Genomic DNA, 23,800 nt, shown 5'->3' with positions numbered 1-23,800 from the left:
TTTGTTTGCTCTTTAATCCGAACTGATATATTCTGTGTAGCACATTTGTAGAGCCATCAAGATCCCCTGTGCGAAAAAAAAAAGTTATAAAGCATTAATCTCCAAGGGGGGTTTGGTTTCCTGCTTCTTGAGCTCCGACTAGCGCACACCTGCGAGCCTCTTGTGCACTGGGCACACTGCCCGCAAGGTACACTTTCCCCGTGCGTGCTATGCCAAGTGTAGGATGTGTGGGGCGGTGGCGCAACCGACCCCATGCACCAAATCTGTCACTTTCTGGGGACGGGAGAGGGTCACCTTGTCCCACCCGGATCGTCCTTAAAATTAAATTAAATCCCTTTCTTGCCGCAATACCGTCCTCAAAGTGGCACATACAAGCACTGCCTCAGGTTGCTTTTTTAGACTTGTCATAAGCGAGGGAGGGTCTTCCACGTGGTACCCGCTCTTCATGTAGCAGTGGCGTAGGAGGTTAAGAGCTCGTGTGTCTAATCTGGAGGAACCGGGTTTGATTCCCCGCTCTGCCGCCTGAGCTGTGGAGGCTTCTCTGGGGAATTCAGATTAGCCTGTGCACTCCCACACACGCCAGCTGGGTGACCTTGGGCTAGTCACAGTTCTTCTGAGCTCTCTCAGCCCCACCGACCTCACAGGGTGTTTGTTGTGAGGGGGGAAGGGCAAGGAGATTGTCAGCCCCTTTGAGTCTCCTGCAGGAGAGAAAGGGGGGATATAAATCCAAACTCTTCTTCTTCTTCTCTTCATGATTCCCACTGAGTATTTTTCATTTCATTTCATTCATTTCATTTATCGGACTTGTACCTCGCTCTCCCCCATAGGGCCCAGAGCGGCTAACAACCAACAAAACAGAACAACAGAATCAAATATGAGCAATAAATAAATATGAACAACAACAAGTACACCAAAAACCATAACCCCAGCTTATCAAACATCACTAAACAGCATGTCAATAATATTAACATTTCTTCACGGAATAACAAACCGCAAAAAGCATATTAGCACTTAGCATAAAATTACCACGTGGCCGTGCCCAAGTTGGCGTGGCCTCTGATAGGCCGCTGCAGATGTGATTGGCTGTGCAGATTCGTATAGAAGCGATCGCTCCCACCATACAAGGACCTTCACTGTGTCATGGAAGCGAAGCAACTGCCGCCATTTTGTCCCTGGCTCCGCCTCCTGCAGCCGCCATTTGTGGCAGCCAACCTGTGGCCGAAGCCACGAAGCCACGTCAGAGTCCCAAAGGTACCCACGGGTTAAAAAATGGCTGCAACAGGGAGACTCCTGCATGAGTGGTCGCAGTCCCTAAGAAAACAGCGGACTCGGGCAAATATTAAAACGAGGTGCTTAAAACAAACACTTGAGACGGTGCGCTCTTGGGAAGGATTTCTACATCCCCTCCCCAAAAGAAACAGGGGAAACCCCCCTATCCTGATGGCTTACCTGCCCTACCATTCATCCGAATCCAACCGGTATTTGAGGCTAGCACCAGGCTGAGCCGCAAGGCTTAGCAGCCGTCTCGTCTCACCGGTGCTTTGGAACAGACTCAGATTAGAAACAGTCTGTAGGAACTGAGGACTAAATAACATTCCTGGGCTGAGCCAGGCCTGTCTACAGGCAAGGAGGGGACCCGCCCGACAGAACACGCTCCCAAATAAAAGTATTCCCAGGTTAAAGGAAATTAACTAAAGGAAAAAGCTTGGTCTTTTGGTGTGTTTCTGGTCACGGGAAGGCTTTCGTAGGAGAGAGTTCTGCAAGCCAGTTCTAACATTGGCAGCGTGGAGGGGCTCAGTCTGAGAATCTGCCCTCCGATGGGTTCCTCACATAGATCAGTTCTTGGCTGTTTCTCTCCAGAACACCACACTGATCTAGCAGGAACGGAGTCAAACCGGTCCCTAGAGCGGTCTCTGTTGCAGTTTGAGGCTTCCAGTAAGTTCCCCCGGGTCATCCAGTATAAATGTCAAACTATAGCCTTCCAGATGTTATGGACTACAGTTCCCATCATCCCCTGCCAGCATGCTGGCAGGGGATGATGGGAACTGTAGTCCATAACATCTGGAGGGCCGCGAGTTTGATACCTGTGTGAGAATATCCCTGAAACATGATAGGGTTGCCAATTGCAGTTTGGGGAATTCCTGGGGCGGAGCCTGGTGAAGGCAGATTTTGGGAGAGGGGAGGGGTCTCAACAGGATATAACGCTATATACAGTCCATCCTCCAAAGTAGCTATTTTCTCCAGTGGAACTGGAGATCCGTTGCAAGTGCAGGAGAGATCCAGGCCTAACCTGCAAATTGGCAACCCTATGAGTCACCCAACCACATCCCCCCACCTTGTGCCCCAAGGAGATTCCATAGCAGCCAGATAAAAAACGTTGTCACGTCAGCCCCCTCCCCAGCAAACCGCAACAGTCCCAAACCGAAAGCACATGCCGTCTTCTCCCCTGTTCATAGGGCCCCTTCCGCACATGCAAAATAATGCATTTTCAAACCACTTTCACAACTGTTTGCAAGTGGATTTTGCCGTTCCGCACAGCTTCAAAGAGCACTGAAAGCAGTTTGAAAGTGCATTATTCTGCATGTGCGGAAGGAGCCTATGATTCTACCCTCTAAAAACTCTCTGGGGAGAATTGAGAGCATAAAGTTTTGTGTTGGGTTGTATCCCTGGTAAACGGCAGCTCAGCTCATGCGGAAACCCACCTGGAGAAACTCTACCCTCCACAATATTGGGTGGCCCCCGGTTTCTCGCTTAGCCTAAGAAAGGTGCCTCTTGCTATGTATTTATCACTGAAAACATAAATGTTCGATTTGTGTACTTTATCATACATGTTACTGTAATGGACTACCTGGGCTGTTGCACGCCCCCCCCGCCCCCCCGCACAAAAAACCCCGTTCGTCGGGGATCTGAAATCTTGTTGCCTTAAAGAACTTGGAGAGCTTTGTACTAAATCACAAATAAGGTTGTAAGACATAACCCTGCAGGCAGAGGTGGGATCCAACCAGTTCTCGCCACTTCTCCAGAAGTGGTTACTAATTTTTTCCTGAGTGCCGAGAAGGGGTTACTAAAGCAGCCTCCCTGCCCAATAGGGACTGGAGGGGCGTGTGTGCGGCGCCGCCACTGTTTGAATCCCACCACCGTCGGAACCTGTTATTAAAATTTTTGGATCCCACCACTGCCTGTAGGGCCAATTTCGCCCGGGGAGGGTCATCAAGGCAAAAGCGACAAGGAGTTCTAGAAGTTAAGCCATTCGAATGAAGCCATTCCTCTGAATACTTGCTTTATTGTAAGGAAAGCAAATGCTGTATATAACGACGGAGCGTTACCTTCTCCATAATCTTTGTTGTTGTTTTTTTAACCCAGTGACTAATTTAACCAAGCTACATATGCACACTGATTTCCCAATGCGCTATTATCCCCATGCAAAACTTGAATAACGCAGAAATGATTTCTGAAAATAGAACAACCCACTGGGATTCTCTGCACGGGGTTACCACTGAAGGTCAGTTTCTCCAGCCTGCAGAAACAAGCAACGAAGCTTTCTTTTTTGAAGACTGTACCAATTAAAGGCGCTTGTGGGGGTGGTAAAGGTGGTTTGTGCGTTTCCCTGTGGGGGGACGAATACCCCCTCCCCCGGCAATAGCCTGCCAAGCAGAAAGATTCCTCCTTCAGCTGTTATTGTTCTATATGCCTTGACGTGTTATGGGAGAAACAGACCCCCGCCCAATCGGCAGCATGAAGTGAGACGAACGGTCCCCACCCTGTCGCGCCCACGTTATCTGCTGGGTCGCTTTTCTACGAAAGGAAACGAACACCGTGTGCTCCGGCGCCGTGCGCTCTTTGTACAGGCCAAGGTGCCCGGCAGAGTACAGCGCGACAACTTACTGAACTAAATGGACAGTAACGCAGAGCCGGCCTTCCTCTCCAATCTATCCACATACAGCAGTGGTGGCGAACCTATGGCACTCCAGATGGACTACAATTCCCATCAGCCCCTGCCAGCATGGTTCAATTGGCTGATGGGAATTGTAGTCCGTGAACATCTGGAGTCATAGGTTCGCCACCACGGACATACAGTGTATACCAAAATGAATCTACGCTTCTCCCTCAAATGTCTTTGAATCTGGGGAAAGTTAAGAATCCCTCCATTTCTTGGGGCTGTCTGGCTTACCTGTGGCAGGACATACGGAAATGCCTCCATGGAATTACCGTTGAGGTAGCACCACTACGGCCTAAGAGGTTAAGAGCTCGTGTATCTAATCTGGACGAACTGGGTTTGATTCCCAGCTCTGCCGCCTGAGCTGTAGAGGCTTATCTGGGGAATTCAGATTAGCCTGTACACTCCAACACACGCCAGCTGGGTGACCTTGGGCTAGTCACAGTTCTTTGGAGCTCTCTCAGCCCCACCCACCTCACAGGGTGTTTGTTGTGAGGGGGGAAGGGCAAGGAGATTGTAAGCCCCTTTGAGTCTCCTACAGGAGAGAAAGGGGGGATATAAATCCAAACTCTTCTTCTTCTTCCGCCCAAGCAGAATAACGCCCTTTCGATCCACTTTCAGCACTTTGAAGCTGGATTTTACTGTGCGGAACGGGAAAACCCACTTCCAAACAACTGCGGAAGTGGATCGAATGTGCGTTATTCCGCATGTGCGGAAGGGGCCTAAGACAGGCCTCCGACTTCCTCATCGTATGGAGTGAACCCAGGCCTCCGGCCAAGGAGGAAGGGATGCTTACTTACCTCCTGGGACAGAGGGAAGGAGGGCTTGCTGGGGCAATTCTGTTCAGAGAGGAACCTTTTGAGTGCCTTCCCCCATCTTCCCTCCCCGTTTTCCTCTGCTCTCACCTCCCACCGTTAAAAGCCAGCTTGCAAACTCATTAGGTTAAGGACTCGTCCTATTTTTAAAAAATAGCGCTGAAAAGTGTTGAGTGGGCTTAAACATACAACACAACCACGATGGAGGCAACACCAATCACAGAAAACACAGATGCATTTCTGTGCGCCAAATGCTACATACAGACTGTCCCCCCCACCGCCCCCCAAATTCTACCACTGCTGAAGCTAAAACTAGACAGATATGTTGTGAGTACACACCTGGAAAGTACACAATATGAGTACACACCTGGAAAGTACACAATATTCCAAAGGTTTCCATATGTCATTTCTCATTATGGGATGGAAGAAAATCCCTTTCTTGCCGCGTCCCCGGTTCTCACCACAGCACTTTGGCGCATTCACGGGTCACTTTTGTGGATTCTTTCTTTTTTTGTCACGAATCACTACATTGAAGTATTGCAGTTGTACAGTGATATCTCGATCCCGCCTTACTTTGCTGTAATCTTTTTTTTTTAAAGAAAAAATGTGTTTTGTACTGCATAGATTTTATATATTGTGGCGACGTTCCTATGCAACGGACGGAAAAAAAAAACCAAAACAAAAAAACCCAGATGACTAACAAATGTCAAATGTCAACTTGTATGCATGGTTAGTGATGTTTGCATTTCTCAATAAAATTAATGATCAAGAATCAAGAGGCATTTATTGATCGCAGGGTGGCGCGACGCATGGATGAAGGAATAGCTCAGAAATTCAGCCCTTGACTATAAATGGAGATCAAGTAGAGCGGGTGGCTAGTTTTAGATTTCTGGGCGTCATGATTAAAGAGGACTCCGACCTGGGGCGCATAGACGGGCCGCTGGGTGATTAAGAAGGCCCAGCAAAGAATGTACTATCTGAGACTTTTAAGGAAACAACAATCGAATGGAAAACACCTGGTGTTTTTTTACTGCTGTGCTATAGAGAGTGTCTTAACCTACTGCATCTGTGTATGGTTCTCCAGTTGCACCGTGGCAGATAGGAAGGCGCTCCAAAGGGTGATCGCTACTGCACAGAGGATTATCGGCTGCCCTCTCCCCTCCTTGGAAGAACTCTATAATTCCCGAAGCCTAAAGAAAGCCCAAAATGTTCTGAGAGACCCGTCGCATCCAGCACACTCTCTTTTTGAACTGTTACCATCTGGCAGACGATGCAGGTCTATCAAAACTAGGACAGAGAGGCTTAGAGACAGCTTCTACTCTAGAGCTGTGGCTATGCTAAACTCTGCGGCTTCGTGCTGATGTGTTTGGGGCTGTGTAGGGATGGGTGGAGGAAGGAGAAAGTGGGGATGGGTGGAGGAAAGGGAAAGTAAGGATGGGGTATGAGTCTGAAACTGTGTGCATCGAGGAATGCTGCTGCAAATTTCGTTGTGCATGCACAATGACAATAAAATGCTTATGCTTATTGGCTATCAAAACAGACATGCAGGGTAGATACATTCTCTCTTCATCCCTTGATGCTCTTCCCCCAGTGACTCTGTGGAATATATCGATGAGGGGCAGAAATCGACAGATTTCTAGCAGAATATTTTTGGGGACGGATCCCACAAGGGGAGGGGGCTGTAGCTCAGTGGTCGAGGGTCTACTTGTCATATGGAAGGTTACAGTTAGAGATGGATTGGTGGGTGATGGGAAAGACCCTCACGTAAGACCCTGTGGCTCTGAGCCTACAAGACTGACCTTAACAGACTTACAGGTGTGATTCTGCACCAGGCACCTTCATGGGTTCACATACTGTGGAGAAGCAAATTTATCTGAAAGACCTTCACCTCTATGCAGGGTGTTCAGAATCCTTGTGGGAGTCCAGATAAATTTGATCATACTATCAGCCCCTGCCAGCACAGCCAATTGGCCATGCTGGCAGGGGCTGATGGGAATTGTAGTCCACTTAACATCTGGAGAGCCGCAGGCCGTGACCCTTGGCGAACCCAGAACATGGGCGAACGAGCTCTGCTGGATCAGACCAGAGTCCATCTAGTCCAGCACTCTGCTACTCGCAGTGGCCCACCAGGTGCCTTTGGGAGCTCACCTGCAGGAGGTGAAAGCAATGGCCTCATGGGCTGCTGCTGCTCCCGAGCAACTGGACTGTTAAGGCATTTGCAATCTCAGATCAAGGAGGATCAAGATTGGTAGCCATAGATGAACTTCTCCTCCATAAATATGTCCAAGCCCCTTTTAAAGCTATCCAAGTGAGTGGCCATCACCACCTCCTGTGGCAGCATATTCCAAACACCCACACAATCACCAATACGCTATGAAGAAGTGTTTCCTTTGATTAGTCCTAATTCTCCCCCCCCCCAGCATTTTCAATGAATGCCCCCTGGTTCTAGTATTGCGAGACCCCTGCCCTAGTGTGAGACCCACAGAAGCAACGCAAGAACATTTCTGTGGTTTTCTTTCAGTGAGACTTGAACGTCCGTGGCTTGAATATCCGAGAGTCAGACTGGTGCAGTGGTTAAGAGCCGGTGCATTCTAGTCTGGCTATCTGGGTTTGATTCCCCACTCCTCCACCTGAGTGGCGGAGGCTTATCTGGTGAACCGGATGTGTTTCCGCACTCCTACATTCCTGCTGGGCGACCTTGGGCCAGTCACAGTTCGTTCTGGACTCTCTCAGCCCCACCTACCTGACAAGGTGTCTGTTGAAGGGAGAGGAAGGGAAAGGAGCTCATAAGCCCCCTTGAGTCTCCTTACAGGAGAGAAAGGTGGGGCATAAATCCAAACTCTTCTTCTTCTTCTTTATTCTCAAGGGAACGCGCTTCTGGGCGCTGTTTCCTGGGATAAGAGGAACAGGGCATTGTCCTCCTGGAGCACTTATTTCTTGGGAAACGCTCAGGGTTTCCCCCGCTATCGCACCTCTGAGATGCGGCGGTGGGCGCCATCGCCTCAAACACTCCACATCGCTTGAAAGCCGCTATGCTGTTGGCAGAGAGATTAATGGCAGTCTTTTCGCCTTGCCCTTGACTCAACACTTTATCATTAACTGCCGAGAGACTTGGCCAGCCTCCACCTGTGCCAGAGATAATGAACGTGTGGGATGGCGAAGGGGGTGTTCCGTCAGGTGAGCTGAGCCTCCGGTTTTCAAGGAAACCGGCCCCAGAGTGTGTCCACCTGCCGATCGCTGGAGACCAATTAGGGCGCCGACAAACACAGCCGTACGGAAAGGAACGACGGCACACAATGGAAAAGGGGAAAAACACCCCCATGAAACCTCTAACATACATACATACATACATAAGCCTTTATTGGCATAGTCCAGTGACGGCGAACCTTTTTGAGACCGAGTGCCCAGATTGCAACTCTGTTTGCGCGAGCCCACAGAGAGGACTCTGAGTGCCACCTCTGGCACCCGTGCCATAGGTTCGCCACCACTGGCATAGTCAGAAAAAAGTTACATGAATCGGGAACAATTGCATGGATACATGATAGATAAAAGGTTCTCAATGGGAGCAACAACAAATACCGCTCTACTGGGAACTCCTCAACTATTCCTCCGCGATAGTGAAATTATGGCTTAATTCCTCTTCACAAAGACCGGGGTCCGAGTTGTTTAACATTAGAGATAACCTAGTCAGATCAGGCAGCCCGGATTGAAAGAAAAACCTCTAACTGTCTCGGCGTCACTCCCCAACAGATTAAAAAAAGAAGGAATCCACCAACTGGATTTGGGCTTTGAACAGAACTTGTCTGACCTCAAACAGCACTTGTTGAACGAGGTAATTTAAACCAACACTATTCCAGTTGACTCCCCCTTCCCCAACTTGCTCCAAAGAGCCTCATGAAGAGCGTCTTGAAGAGAGAGTTGGCCCTTCCCTCTTTGGGGCTTTCCCCACTGACAGAGAGTTGGAACTGGTTTCTTACTCAGGTTCACTTCAGTGAATCCACACACTGCCACCGAAGCTCAACATTGTTTCTTTGTCTCAGTTCCTCTCCCGTAGAACTGTGACATCCTTTTGTCGCAGTGCTATGAACTACACTCTTTCCTCGGCCAGAACAAGGTCGATACCGGCCAAAACGTTCTCAAACGAAGTGGGGAAGCATCAAAACGACATAACCGCTCAACCAATCATGAGTCGCCGCTTTGTGGTGCATGCGCTAATGGGAGAGTCATGGCGGCAGAAAGCTTAGCATGTCACTGTAAACTGTAAAACTGTTAAAAAAAAGAACGCTTCCCCGCTTTCCCACTGCCAGAACACAAGTGCCAATCACACGCATCGTAGGAGCCAAACAGGCCCCAAGATGATCCTGCCCTTACTTAGCCTCGGGTTCCAGGGGACTCAACTCAGTTGCTGTGGGGACAGCCTGAATCGGCGAGACCTCCACTGAAGGAACCGAATGCCCACCTTTAGCTCCCTTTTGTAGTGGGGAAAGCCCCTTTGAGATCTTTTGCCCTCTCAAAGAATGGCAGCTCCTCAGAGATCCTCTTTAGACAGCCTACTTCCAGGAATGGCATGTTCATGGATCTCACCATTCCCATCAGCCCCTGCCAGCATGGCCAATTGATGGGATTTGTAGTCCTTGGACATCTGGAGAGCCGCAGGTTGCAGACCCCTGTCCTAGGATGAGGGAATAGCTTCATTCTGTCATGTGGATACCCCTACTCCCACCCGACCCCATAGACTAGGGCCCCTTCCGCTCATGCAGAATAGTCAGTGGTGGGATTCAGCTGGTTCGCACCACTTCGGCAGAACCGGTTGTTAAAATGGTGCTGGCAAGCAACCAGTTGCTAAATTATTGGAATCCCATCACTGAGAATAATGCACGTTCAATCCACTTTCACAATTGTTTGTAAGTGGCTTTTGCTATTCCGCCCAGCAAAATCCAGTGCATTGAAAGTGGATTGAAAGTGCATTATTCTGCATGTGCGGAAGGGGCCGATCCTTCTCCCATATTTCCCATAGCCCACCTCCTTGCTTAGGTAGCCGGGTCACTTTGAGAGTGGCCAGGCCAAGAAAAGATACCAAATGGGCAAACAGCAATCCAAACTCCTCCTCCTCCTCCTCCTCCAGAGCGCTTGCTTCTGCTAACAAGAGCCAACCAACCAAAACCATGGAAAAGACTCTTGTTCCCTGATCAGGTTGGGCTAGTTGGTAGCGTCGTTAACATTCTGGTGCTTTGCACGTGCGCACGCTTTCTTGTTATGCTGAGCAATTAATCTTATATTGATGATTGTGCCAAAATCACCTCTAGCCGGGCTGCGTTTATTGGCCTCTGGGTTCCTCTTCCTTCCCGAACGCCTCACAATTGTGCCTGATTGGGCCATCTCCTGCCTCTCTCGGCTGATCCGCTTCAGGTAGGTTCTGTTCCGGCCCTCCACAACTTCATTCTTGCTCTCCGACACCAAGAAATGCCCTCCCTCCCACACGACCTCTCCTCCCCCATATGCAGCGGAGGATTAATAAATATAAAAGCTAATGACTGGCCACCGCTGTTAAAGTTTGGTGGCAACCAAAGGTCACGATGCTGGGATCTTAAACCAGAGGCACGATATTTCCTCCTCCCTTCCTTTTGCAGAGCACAGAAGAGTTAAGAATGTAGAGCAGGGACTTCCAGCCTTTTTGAGATTGGATCCCATGGAGAGCATGTTTGCCTTGGAGGGTGGATTCTCTGGCAACGTACCTTGCAGTGGTGTCCACTTGGGATTTCTTGGGAACATCTGCTCAGTCTTTTATTTCCTGCCGTCATGTTGCTGCAAGGCAAGAGACAAGTTTGCCATTGCCTGCCTCAAGGGAGCAGCAGTGGCGTAGGAGGTTAAGAGCTCGTGTATCTAATCTGGAGGATCCGGGTTTGACTCCCAGCTCTGCTTCCTGAGCTGTGGAGGCTTATCTGGGGAATTCAGATTAGCCTGTGCACTCCCACACACGCCAGCTGGGTGACCTTGGGCTAATCACAGCTTCTCGGCGCTCTCTCAGCCCCACCCCACCTCACAGGGTGTTTTGTTGTGAGCAGAGGTGGGAAGGGCAAGGGAGATTGTAAGCTCCCTTTGAGTCTCCTACAGGAGAGAAAGGGGGATATAAATCCAAACTCCTCCTCCTCCTCCTCCTCCCTCCTCCTCCCTCCCTCCTTCTTTCAACTGCCCTAGACTTCCTTTGGTGGTCTCTCCCCATCCAGGTAAGCTCAACCAGGGACCTAATTCACCCTGCTTAGCTATCACGAGATCTGGAAAAACAGCTTGACTCAGCTCATCAGGGACCTGTGCTTTTCCAGATGTTCAGGGAACTGGCCATATGCCCATCAGTTTCTACCAGCATGGCCAATTGGCCATGCTGACAGAGGCTGATGGGAATTGTAGTTCCTGAACATCTGGAGAGCCGCAGGTTCCCTACCCCTGGACTAGCCTAAGCTCAGTCACTGTCATCCTTCAAGAGAGCCAGCGTGGTGTCGTGGTTAACAGCAGGTGGATTCTAATCTGGAGAACCGGGTTTGATTCCCCACTCCTCCGCCTGAGTGGCAGAGGCTTATCTGGTGAACCAGATGTGTTTCCCGACTCCTACTTGCCTGCTGGGTGACCTTGGGCTAGTTTTCTCAGAACTCTCTCAGCCCCACCGGCCTCACAAGGTGTCTGTTGTGGGGAGAGGAGTTTGTAAGCCACCTTGAGTCTCCTTACAGGAGAGAAAGGTAGGGTATAAATCCAAACGCTTCTTCTATATAGGAAAAGGGGGAGGAATCAGTGAACACCAAATCTCCCCAATAATAGTTGCAGGAAGGACAGGGTGAGAATCCTCTACGGCGCTCTAAGCAGCCTGCAAATATTTGTGCATTTATTATTTACGTTGTTTATAATCCCACTTTCTCACAGGGGCTCAAAGCGGATTACAGTGACTGAGTCAATACAGTCAACAGGACGGGACGTTCAATAAACAAAAGCATCAGGATGTCAAGAAATCTGGAAGAGCAGAAAGAACTAAAATTCAGCATAAACACTGATGAGAGACATTGAGCGGTACCAGAAGTACCTAATAGGATTTTACTTGTAGTAAGCTACACAGAGTAGCATAAACTGTAGTCCCCAGTTAGTTCTCCAAGACCCCTTCCGCACATGCAGAATAATACGCTTTCAATCCACTTTCAATGCTTCTTGAAACTGTGCGGAATAGCAAAATCCACTTGCAAACCGTTGTGAAACTGGATTGAAAACACATTATTCTGCGTGTGCGGAAGGGGCCCAAGTAAGTTTGTGAACTATCCTGCAACCGGGATTCCCTGCACAGATTAGACAGCCTGAATAATTCATTTTTGGCTGTTCTAGTTGTTTTTGGGGCTGTGGTCTGGTAGCTTTAGCTCCTAGCAAACGCAGGCGAAATATTAGGAGCTAAAACTACCAGGCTACGGCTACACAACCCGGACGTGGCATGACAGCCAGTTGACTCAAGCCGTGAAAACCTCCAACGATACAACAAACGCATCGCTTGTGGAAAGCCAGAAAAAGGCGAGCAACCCTTCCAGCAGCCTATGCACCCACAGGGATGTGGTTATGCCACACTGCAGTGGCGTAGGAGGTTAAGAGCTCGTGTATCTAATCTGGAGGAACCGGGTTTGATTCCCCGCTCTGCTGCCTGAGCTGTTGGAGGCTTATCTGGGGAATTCAGATTAGCCTGTGCACTCCCACACACGCCAGCTGGGTGACCTTGGGCTAGTCACCGTTCTTCGGAGCTCTCCCAGCCCCACCCACCTCACAGGGTGTTTGTTGTGAGGGGGGAAGGGCAAGGAGATTGTCAGCCCCTTTGAGTCTCCTGCAGGAGAGAAAGGGGGGATATAAATCCAAACTCCTCCTCCTCCTCCTCCTCCTCCTTCTCTTCTTCTTCTTCTTCTTCTTCCTCTTCTTCTTCTTCTTCTACTCCTCTGCTGGTCGCTTTTCAGCAATAAACACCTGCGAAGCCAATAAAACTTGTTTGCGACTGGTATGGCAAGGAGGCAACAACACAGCCTGTTGTGCAACGATGTTCAAAGTGCCCTTGCGCCAGGCACATCGCACCTCAGGGTTGGTTTGTGGTGGCATTGCGGCCTTGCCCCATCTTGTCACACCCACCAGAAGTCCAAACATGCTGAAGTTGGTGGAACAGAAGCACCAGGGAGAAGAAGGGATCTGGTTTCTGCCTTGGCGATAGCAGGAGTGGCGGAGGAAGGATTTGTGCCGTTTGGAGCTTCGTTCCGCTTTCTGCTGTTGCCAACTCCAGACTGTGGAATTCCTGGCAGTTTGGGGGCGGAGTCTGAGAAGCAAGAAGAATGTCAGCAGGGTCAAAGGCCACGGAGTCCACCTAGCCGTGTTCTTCTAGGGCAGTGGTCTTCAAACTATGGCCCTCCAGATGTTCATGGACTACAATTCCCATCAGCCCCTGCCAGCATGGCCAAGTGGTAGGGCTCATGGGAATTGTAGTCTATGAACATCTGGAGGGGCATAGTTTGAAGTCCCCTGTTCTAGGGCCTTGGTGACGAACCTATGGCACTCCAGATGTTCATGGACTACTATTCCCATCAGCCCCTGCCAGCATGGCCAATTGTAGTCCGTGAACATCTGGAGAGCCACAGGTTGCAGACCCCTGTTGGAGAAACTGAGTTCTAGAGCATGGAGGTCAGTTGTAAGAGAGCCAGCGTGGTGTAGTGGTTAAGAGCAGGTGCACTCTGATCTGGAGAACCGGGTTTGATTCCCCGCTCTGCCACTTGAGCTGTGGAGGCTTATCTGGGGAACTAGATTAGCTTGTGCACTCCAACACATGCCGGCTGAGTGACCTTGGGCTAGTCACAGTTCTTTGGAGCTCTCTCAGCCCTACCCACCTCACAGGGTGTTTGCCGTGAGAGGGGAAGGGAAAGGAGATTGTAAGCCCCTTAGAGAAAGGGATAAATCAAAACTACTACTACAGCTTCTAAGTGCAGGAGAGCTCCAGGGTCCACCTGCACTGGAACCGTCTCCGGATCTGCTTGGAACCGCTCTGCAGGAACGATGTTCAGCTGTACCTCTGAGCAGGTTGGGAGGGCGTTGGCAACCGTCTTCGCCTCCTTTTTCCTCACTGGAACCGTCTCTGGATTTCCTTGGTACCGCACCACAGGTGGCAAGCCTTGCTTTGACCCCCAACTGCGTGGGAACACTCGTCTCGAGCTTGCAGGCTTTGGAAATTCAGGAGCTCTGCTCTACGCCCTCTGTGTTAACGGGTTAGCACGTCTTCGAGAAGTGAATGTTTGCACTTTCCCAGGTTTTGGTTCTGCGGGGAGCTGGCCAAGTGAGTAATTCTTGTCAGATCCTGGAGACAAAATTGCATTGGACACCAAACAGAACAACAGCAACCAGAGGTTACAAACCCCTCCCCGCTCCGCTCACCGCCTCTTACTGAAAGTACATTTCACATAAACGTTCTTTACATACCAAAAGAGTCCGAGTGGAACGGAAACTAAAGTCAGACCAACAAGAGCTACTTGGCTTACATTTTTTTTTTCCAGCTCTGTTTGTCCGACTTTCCCTGCCGCTGGGAAATCAGCCAAGGGGCCAAATGAGATAGGATCTGTCCATCCATTTCCCATGTGATTTCCCGCCCCCCTTCCGAAAAGATTACTGTCGCCGATTACTAGTAACAACCTATATACTCACAATTGATGATGTGGAACCGGGGAGGGAATGCGGAATGGTGTAGCCCAGTGATAGCGAACCTTTTCGAGGCCGAGTGCCCAAATTGCAACCCCAAACCCACTTGTTTATGGCAAAGTGCCAACACGGCAATTTAACCTGAATACTGAGCTTTGAGTTTAGAAAAAAACGGTTGGCTCTGAGGCCTGCGTTACTCAGGAGTAAGCTTGGTGGTAGTCGGCGGCTTTGCTTTGAAGCAACCGTGCAACTCTTTGAGCGGGTGAATCACGACCCTAGGAGGGTTTACTCAGAAGCAAGCCCCATTGCCAGCAACTGAGCTTATTCCCAGGTAAAGGATCATGCTTTAGTTCTTCGCATGAAAATCAGTGGGGTTTAACAGCACTTAACAGGGTTACCTACACTGCTTCCCCAAAACTAGGTCTTAGGTTTAATGCTAATAATCGAGCCCAGCGGCCCAGGCCAGCCTAGATGTGTGTGTGTGTGGGGGGGGGGCGACTCTGTTTGCGCGTGCCCACAGAGTAGAGGGCTCTGAGTGCCACCTCTGGCACCCGTGCCATAGGTTTGCCACCACTGGTGTAGCCTGATATATATTTAGTCAGAGCTCAGAAGTTAAGAAGGGTCAGTATTTGGAAGGGAGACCACCACAGAGGTCCATGGAGGCAAGCAATGGTAAACCACCTCTGCTTCTTGCTGAGGTTGCAATAACCCAGAGGCAAACTGACAGCACTTTACACGTGCACAGATGGCACAGAAGAGCAACAGAAGAGTTTGGATTTATAATTCCCCATTTCTCTCCTGTAAGCAGACTCAAAGGGGCTGACAATCTCCTTTCCCTTCCCCCCTCCCCACAACAAACACCCTGTGAGGTGGGTGGGGCTGAGAGAGCTCCGAAGAACCGTGACTAGCCCAAGGTCACCCAGCTGGCATGTGATGGAGTGCACAAGCTAATCTAGTTCCCCAGATAAACCTCCACAGCTCAAGTGGCAGAGCGGGGAATCAAACCCGGTTCTCCAGATTAGAGTGCACCTGCTCTTAACCACTACGCCACGCTGGCTCCTGCTCTTGGTGGACCAGTGGCAGCTCCATGCGTAATAACTGAGAGAGCTCTGAAGAACTGTGACTAGCCCAAGGTCACCCAGCTGGCGCGTGTTGGAGTGCACAAACTAACCTGGTTCCCCAGATAAGCCTCCACAGCTCAAGTGGCAGAGCGGGAATCAAACCCGATTCTCCAGATTAGAGTGCACCTACTCTTAACCACTACACCACGCTATCTCAGAGGGGATAGGAAGGCGAGGTCTGTTGCAGACGAATTAGGCATCTCCCAAACTCTGTGTTCTGACCCGAAGGTGGGTTTGTGAAGCCTGAAAGAGCGGGCGCCAGGTTTTTGCGGACTTATTGATATTGTGCGTGCTGATGAGTTCCAGCGCCAACCTAATATGGACTGGTGGGGTCACCCTACCGCACAGGTTGGGGTTTCAGGAGCAGCAGTGGCGTAGGAGGTTAAGAGCTCGTGTATCTAATCTGGAGGAACCGGGTTTGATTCCCCGCTCTGCTGCCTGAGCTGTGGAGGCTTATCTGGGGAATTCAGATTAGCCTGGGCACTCCCACACACGCCAGCTGGGTGACCTTGGGCTAGTCACAGCTTCTCGGAGCTCTCTCAGCCCCACCTACCTCACAGGGTGTTTGTTGTGAGGGGGGAAGGGCAAGGAGATTGTCAGCCCCTTTGAGTCTCCTGCAGGAGAGAAAGGGGGGATATAAATCCAAACTCTTCTTCAAACTCTTCTAAAGACGGGTCGTGGGTTTGGAAGGACTCCCTGCTATTGCTCAAAAAAAACCAAGAACTGTGTTCGCTGCCAAACTGGACATTTTGAAGAGGTGGAGGGCCAGCCTGGCTCTCCCCCCCCCCCCCCCCGCCCGCACAAAAACACAGCAGGGAACCTGGCAGGGCAGAAGAGAAGGTTTCTGCCCTGTGAGTCAACTGGCCGTTGTATTTATCCACTCCAGGAAAAACTAGTCAGGGAAAGTTAGTAAGCTGTGGAACGTTTCTTCTCCCTCCTCCGGCGAATGCACCATTACACACCTTGTTTTCATAGCGATGCGTCATACTTTTTGCGCACAGAACTATCCCTTTTTCAGGCCGGCAACCTCAGTGGCTTTGAAGAGGGTACAAAAGGTTTCATTTGGAAGACAGGACTCATCTCCAGTCAAAAGAACCCACGGGTTCGCTGCTGAGAAGCAAACAAAACAAATCCGGTTGAACTTTTTTTTTTGCTTTTCTCGCGCACACATTCACAGATGGCTGCCAAGCAGGTTAATTGCCCCAAGGTCTGTGGGAAATGGACCTTTCTCCTGCTTCCCTAAAATGTCGTAGTGCATTTGTGCACTTTTAGGGTTTCCCTGGCTTTTCTCAAACCTGCTTTGCTCCAAAGATCACAGAAAATGGGGAAGATCGTAGCAAACCTTGGATGGTTGTTGTGTGAGTGAAAAAAAGAAGAAGAGTTTGGATTTATATCCCCCTTTTCTCTCCTGAAAAGAGACTCAAGGGGGCTTACAATCTCCTTCCCCCCACAACAAACACCCTGTGAGGTGGGTGGGGCTGAGAGAGCTCCGAAGAACTGTGACTAGCCTGAGGTCACCCAGCTGGCGTGTGTTGGAATGCACAAGCTAATCTAGTTCACCAGATAAGCCTCCGCAGCTCAAGTGGCAGAGCGGGGAATCAAACCCGGTTCTCCAGGTTAGAGTGCACCTGCTCTTAACCACTACGCCACGCTGGCTCCTGCTCTCGGTGGACCAGTGGCAGTTCCATGCGTAATAACGTCACACGCAAAGCATCTGTCTGGTTTACACAAGGAAAGCCTATTGCAGTCTTGATCAAAATTACAGGGGGTGCTACCCAAAACCACATACTCAACAGCCCAAAGGGTGCAGTCCCCTCAGGTTACCAACCAACAGGTGGTGCCCGGAGATCTCGCAAAATTACAAGCTACTTCAGAATGTAGACCCTACTTGACTTACATTATAATATTGCAGATTAATACGGATTATTAAGATTTAGAATAACGTACAAGGAATAACTACAATTGGTCTTCTATTGGACATGATCGATGCCTCACTGATTTGTTCATTTGAATCTTTAAAGACTGGCAAAAGACACATTTATGCAATGCATATTTTCATCCTTCTCTTCTTAATTTTCTCTTTTTCTACCTTTCTCTTTCTACCTGAGACTCTAGCTCTTCTTTCTTTCTTTCTTTCTTTCTTTCTTTCTTTCTTTCTTTCTTTCTTTCTTTCTTTCTTTCTTTCTTTCTTTCTTTCTTTCTCCTTTCTTACTCTTTTTCTTTTGTCTATGCTTTTTGATTCATTATTCAAGCTGTTTGGGATTTTTATGAGTTCTTGAAAACCTAATAAAGTCTTGTTTAAAGAAGAAGAAGAAGAAGAAGAGGAAGAAGAAGAAGAGGAGGAGGAGGAGGAGGAGCTTGGATCTGCAGGAGACTCAAAGGGGCTGACAATCTCCTTGCCCTTCCCCCCTCACAACAAACACCCTGTGAGGTAGGTGGGGCTGAGAGAGCTCCGAGAAGCTGTGACTAGCCCAAGGTCACCCAGCTGGCGTGTGTGGGAGTGTACAAGCTAATCTGAATTCCCCAGAGAAGCCTCCACAGCTCAGGCGGCAGAGCTGGGAATCAAACCCGGTTCCTCCAGATTAGATACACGAGCTCTTAACCTCCTACGCCACTGCTGCTCCTAAGAGAAGGCAAAGAGAAGGAAATCTTAACCAAGGTACAGACACAGGAGTCATTCGGGGCTGACTGTCCTGAACGAATGGCCAAGGTCTATACAATAGGCCTTCTGGGAAGAAGAGGCCTGGGAAAAGCCACGTCGAAAATCACACCACATTGCAAGAAATGAAACCCAACAGTACGAAACCCACTCAGACTGATGATTAAGCGACTTTTGCGTGGGGCGGAATTAACTCTCCAAAGACGCATTGAGTCATGAGGGTTCCTGGCTAGCCACAGAAATTGCAAGAGGCCTTTTTTTTCTCCCAAGAGGCACCGCAAAAGGCTCGCCCGCTGCCAGAAGGGGTTTCCCACCACGGTCCGTCGGGAGGCTGACAGCTCCACCTGCTGGGACAAAGCACAGAATTTCTTGGCTCTTTCTTACAGGGAGGATGGGATCCTGGCCCTGCTCGCCTTTGTCACAGAATCATAGAGTTGGAAGATCCCCCCAAGGGCCATCCAGTCCAACCCCCTGCATTGCAGGAAGAAGAAGAAGAAGAAGAAGAAGAAGAAGAAGAAGAAGAAGAAGAAGAAGAAGAAGAAGAAGAAGAAGAAGAAGAAGAAGAAGAAGAAGAAGAAGAAGAAGAAGAGGAGGAGGAGCAGGAGGAGGAGGAGGAGGAGGAGAAGAGGAAGAAGAAGGAGGAGGAGAAGAAGAAGAAGGAGAAGGAGAAGAAGAAGAGGAAGGAGGAGGAGGAGGAGGAGGAGGAGGAGAGTTTGGATTTATATCCCCCTTTCTCTCCTATAGGAGACTCAAAGGAGCTTACAATCTCCTTGCCCTTCCCCCCTCACAACAAACACCCTGTGAGGTGGGTGGGGCTGAGAGAGCTCCGAGAAGCTGTGACTAGCCCAAGGTCACCCAGCTGGCATGTGTGGGAGTGCACAGGCTAATCTGAATTCCCCAGATAAGCTTCCACAGCTCAAGCGGCAGAGCTGGGAATCAAACCCGGTTCCTCCAGATCAGAGTGCACCTGCTCTTAGCCACTACACACAATCAAAGCACTCCCGACATATGTTTCACCCAGCCTGCATTTAAAAACCTCCAAAGGAGGAGACTCCATCACTCTCCAATTCCCCTGTCGAACAGCCCTGACGGTCAGGAAGTTCTTCCTAATGTTTAGGTGGAATCTCTTCTCCTGCACCTTGTGGGCCAACTCTCTTTGTGTGGCTTCAGCTGTTTACCCTTATAGCTGCTTCCTTCCCCCAAGCTGAGTGGGACTTGTCCATTTTGTTCATTCACAAATCCAGAACAATTGGAGCCCCCGGAGGGGGCGAATAAAGACGCAGGACTCTTATCTCATTACGAATAACGAGAACGTAACTGCTTCGGAGGGCGAACGCTACGAGGCCGTAACCCTATTGAGACCCCTCCCCTCTTCAACGCTCATTATCACCAGACTCTACCCCCCAAATCCCTAGGAAATTCTCAACCCTACTTTAGCAAAGTGTATTAATTGATGGCTACGCACATAGTCACACAAGCTCAGCGTGTGTGCGAATGTGTGCGTTTAATCAGCTTGGACAGGCAATCAGAGGCAAAATATTGTGTGGGCAGAAAATAGTGGACTGTGTTGCTTTGCCATTTCAGATCCGGAGAAAGAAGAAAAGAAAAGGCACGCCTCTTCCCAGTGGGCATCCTTGCAGGGAGACGTCCTCCGAGCAGTGTGACCGCTCTGCTCGGGCCTTCGCCAGTTGGCTTTTATTCTAACAGAGCCGGGTTTCTCAGCCTGGGCTGCCGTTCCGGCTTCAGAAGCCTGATAAAGACCACCCAAGACTTTAAAATCCGCTGGCCCGCTTCCCAACTTCAGCCTTTCCTAGGAATCCTTCCCGTAGTCCCGAGTCGGCATCGCGGTAGTAGTAAAACAACAATTCGTGAAAAGCCGAATTCCAAATTATTGACAAACGAAGAGATTAGAAAGTTAAAATGTAAAGTAAAATTGATTTTTAGCTTGCAAATCTGCTGCCTGTACACGTTTTTTTGAAAACGTCTTGGTGGCTCTCCAGTGGCGTAGGAGGTTAAAGAGCTCGTGTATCTAATCTGGAGGAACCGGGTTCGATTCCCAGCTCTGCCGCCTGAGCTGTGGAGGCTTATCTGGGGGATTCAGATTAGCCCGTGCACTCCCACACACGCCAGCTGGGTGACCTTGGGCTAGTCACAGCTTCTCGGAGCTCTCTCAGCCCCACCCACCTCACAGGGTGTTGTTGTGAGGGGGGGAAGGGCAGGGAGATTGTCAGCCCCTTTGAGTCCCCAAGAAATGGACGCATGGCTGAGTTGACCATGAGCCAGCTGCCAGGATATCTGACCCACAGAGGGCTTGAACTCCTGACCGTGGGAGTGGCAGTGCAAGCACTTAACTACTACGCCACACGGCTCCTAATCCACACCATACTATTTTTTGAAAATAAGCTAGCAGGGTTCTCCAAAGGTTGTCATTTTTGTTCCAAAAGCACTGCATTCAAGCCCCAGCATCTTAAAGACTAATAAGATTTGGAGTGAATTTGCTTTAATAAACACAAATGCTGCAAATAAATGCAACCCAACCCAGCCACAAAACTCTTCTGCGAATATCTGTTTCATTTACCCAACAGCACAATTCTGTTGGCGCAGAACCATTCGGCGCGTGGGCAGTTCGGCATGCCTAATTAGCAACCGAAGGAGACTTCAGTGTCTTAACGTTTTAACGGCATGACAGAAGTCTCATCCTTCAGGTGGCTTGGGTAAGGACACTTCCGTCATTTCCTCTCGGCACAAAAAGCCGCTCGTGGACTGTCGGAAAACAAGGATGTCACAGAAGACCTCAAAGGAGCGACTCATAAAAAGCCCTTCTCTGGAGAGCCACCAAGGCGCCCAGAAGCTACCCGCTGCTCATCTCTGGCAGTAGAAGAAGAAGAAGAAGAAGAAGAAGAAGAAGAAGAAGAAGAAGAAGAAGAAGAAGAAGAAGAAGAAGAAGAAGAAGAAGAAGAAGAGTTTGGATTTATATCCCCCCTTTCTCTCCTGCAGGAGACTCAAAGGGGCCGACAATCTCCTTGCCTTCTCACAACAAACAATTCCTGTATGGTGGGTGGGGCTGTGGAGAGGCCCGGAGAAGCTGTGACTAGCCCAAGGTGCACCCAGCTACGTGTTTTTTCTCTCTTTCTCACAATACTACTAGAAATCTAGGGGGGGCATACATTGAAAGAAATCCTGGGGAGAGAATTGGGACTAATAAAAGGAAACACTTCTTCACACAACGTGTGATTGGTGTTTGGAATATGCTGCCAAAGGAGGTGGTGATGGGCTACTTCAACCTGGACTAGCTTTAAAAGGGTTGGACAGATTTCTATGGAGGAGAAAGTCGATGTATGGCTACCAATCTTGGATCCTTTGATCCCGATCACAATGCAGTTGCAGGGTATATTGCCCAAGGTGCAGGGAACGGGCATAACCTTTGCTTTCACCTACGTCACGGTGAGCTTCAAAAGGCACCTGGTGTTGGGCCACTCTTACCGCGTATAGCCGCGAGACCAGACTGGGACTTCTAAGATGGACTCTGGTCTGATCCAGCAGTCTCGTTCTTATGTTCTTATGCCCATAAAAGAGCCTAAGACGAGAGCACTTTGGGCACTTTAAGGGATGGACCTTAGGTGACCTCTCCAACCAAGTGCTTTGGATAAAATGATTCTGCTTAACAGGAGCCACTCAACGGGTCGCAAAGGATCAATTCTCCTGCCGTTTCAGCCTGCTTCTTCAGATTTATGTAAGGCCTGCCTGGGTACACACAATACTAATACACAAAAAAATGTCACGATAATGATGACTCACGAGTCGTCTGGAGGGAAGTCTTCCCTATGCACAGAGAAGCAACCACCCCACGAAGGCTTAACCAACTTCATCTGGTAGCTCATCCAAAATCAGCCAGGCTGACGGGAAACACCCACTTGCCGAGTTGTAAACAAGGTTCGCAAAACGGGGTTTTTAAAACCAAGGGATAGAAGAAGAAGACTCAAAACACATCCTTGTTTATTAATCTTGGAGACTGTTGCAATAAATCCATCGTAACTACTGGCCGGCTGAGAGGAAGGACAAGGGGAAGTCAAGCATCACTAGCTCTCCTGAGCTAGGCTGAGTTGCCTAGCCAATGGGGACAGGAGAAAGGCCGAAGCTGCTCTCTGTGGTAGCCCACCAAGATATCCTGTTACAGGCCTTCATTGAGAGGAACCGGGGGGGACCAAACTGTGGTTGTGAGCATGTGCTAGCAGCAGCATAGAGTAGCCTATCTGCTCTGTGGTGTGAATCCTTTGGCATCTCCATGTTAGGGACTATGCAATTCCCATCAGCCCCTTCCCAGCATGGTCAATTAGGCCATCCCTGGCAGGGGCTGGGATGGGAATTCGTGAACAGTCCCATAACATCTGGAGTGCCAAAGGTTCGCCACCTAACTCATTAGATCTTGGGTTGCTCCTTGGATGGGAGACCACCAAGGAAGACTCGGTTGGGGAGGACAATGGCAAACCACTTCTGCTCCTCGTTTTGGAGGGCCAGAGTGATTAAGAGCAGGTGCACTCTAAATCTGGAGCACCCGGCTTGATTCCCGCTCGTCCTGGCCACTCTGAGCTGTGGGGAGGTTTATCTGTAGAAATCCCTAGGGATTAGCTTGTGCACTCCATCACATGCCAGCTGGGTGACCTTGGGCTAGTCACGGTTCTTCGGAGCTCTCTCAGCCCCACCCACCTCACAGGGTGTTTGTTGTGGGGAGGGGGGAAGGGAAAGGAGATTGTCAGCCCCTTTGAGTCTGCTTACAGGAGAGAAATGGGGAATTATAAATCCAAACTCTTCTTCTTCTTCTTCCAAACTCGTGTATCTAATCTGGAGGATCCGGGTTTGACTCCCAGCTCTGCTTCCTGAGCTGTGGAGGCTTCTCTGGGGAATTCAGATTAGCCTTCTACACTCCCACACACGCCAGCTGGGTGACCTACAAGCTAGTCACAGTTTTCAGTCCGGAGCTCTCAGCCCACCCACCCACTTTCAACAGGGTGTTTGTTGTGAGGGGAGAGGAAGGGCAAGGAGATTGTCAGCCCCTTTGAGTCTCCTGCAGGAGAGAAAGGGGGGATATAAATCCAAACTCTTCTTCTTCTTCTTCCTTACAGGAGAGAAAGAGGGGTATAAATCCAAACTCCTTTTCTTCTTCGTTTGCCCTGAAAGTCCCTTCCTGGGGTGGTCATACGTCAGCAGTTATGTACATTGCACACATAGAAATCCAGAAGGGTGTGGTGGAAGAAATACGGAGAAGGTAGAGTGGACCTCTCCAAACTGCAAGCGAGGGCAGCCAACGTTTCTAAAATGCTCCCACACATTTACAAAAAAACAAACAAACCACTCCCTGCGACTCAAAAGGCTCAGCATAAAGGAACAATTCTAAGCCAATCCGCTCGCGGCTCTGCTCAATTTCCTTTTCGAAAACAATTTCACGTGATGGGCTCGAATCTATCAGCTCGCTGTCCTCGTGCTACGATCTCATTCCGCTTTGGAGTTCAAAGCAAATAATTCCATTTTAAAACGCTCAGAAGTTTGGCTGCCATACGCGACGGGCGAACTTGCC

The 23,800-nt window shown here is 49.7% G+C and overlaps 1 protein-coding gene across 1 annotated transcript in view; it reads left to right on the top strand.

The window, feature by feature from the left end:
- KLF13 (Kruppel like factor 13) overlaps positions 1 to 15,976 on the top strand; it is a 57,005-nt gene extending 41,029 nt beyond the window's left edge. Inside the window, exon 3 of the transcript XR_007243232.1 lies at positions 15,928 to 15,976. The gene's annotated coding sequence lies outside the window, so the exon portion shown is untranslated. The remainder of the gene's footprint in view (positions 1 to 15,927) is intronic.
- Positions 15,977 to 23,800: the final 7,824 nt, after the last annotated feature.

This window comes from Sphaerodactylus townsendi, linkage group LG17 (assembly GCF_021028975.2).
Source record: "Sphaerodactylus townsendi isolate TG3544 linkage group LG17, MPM_Stown_v2.3, whole genome shotgun sequence".
In the NCBI taxonomy this organism is placed as follows: domain Eukaryota; kingdom Metazoa; phylum Chordata; class Lepidosauria; order Squamata; family Sphaerodactylidae; genus Sphaerodactylus; species Sphaerodactylus townsendi.
The sequence above is the reverse complement of the archived record's forward strand: the minus strand, read 5'-3'. Positions and strand labels throughout refer to the sequence as shown.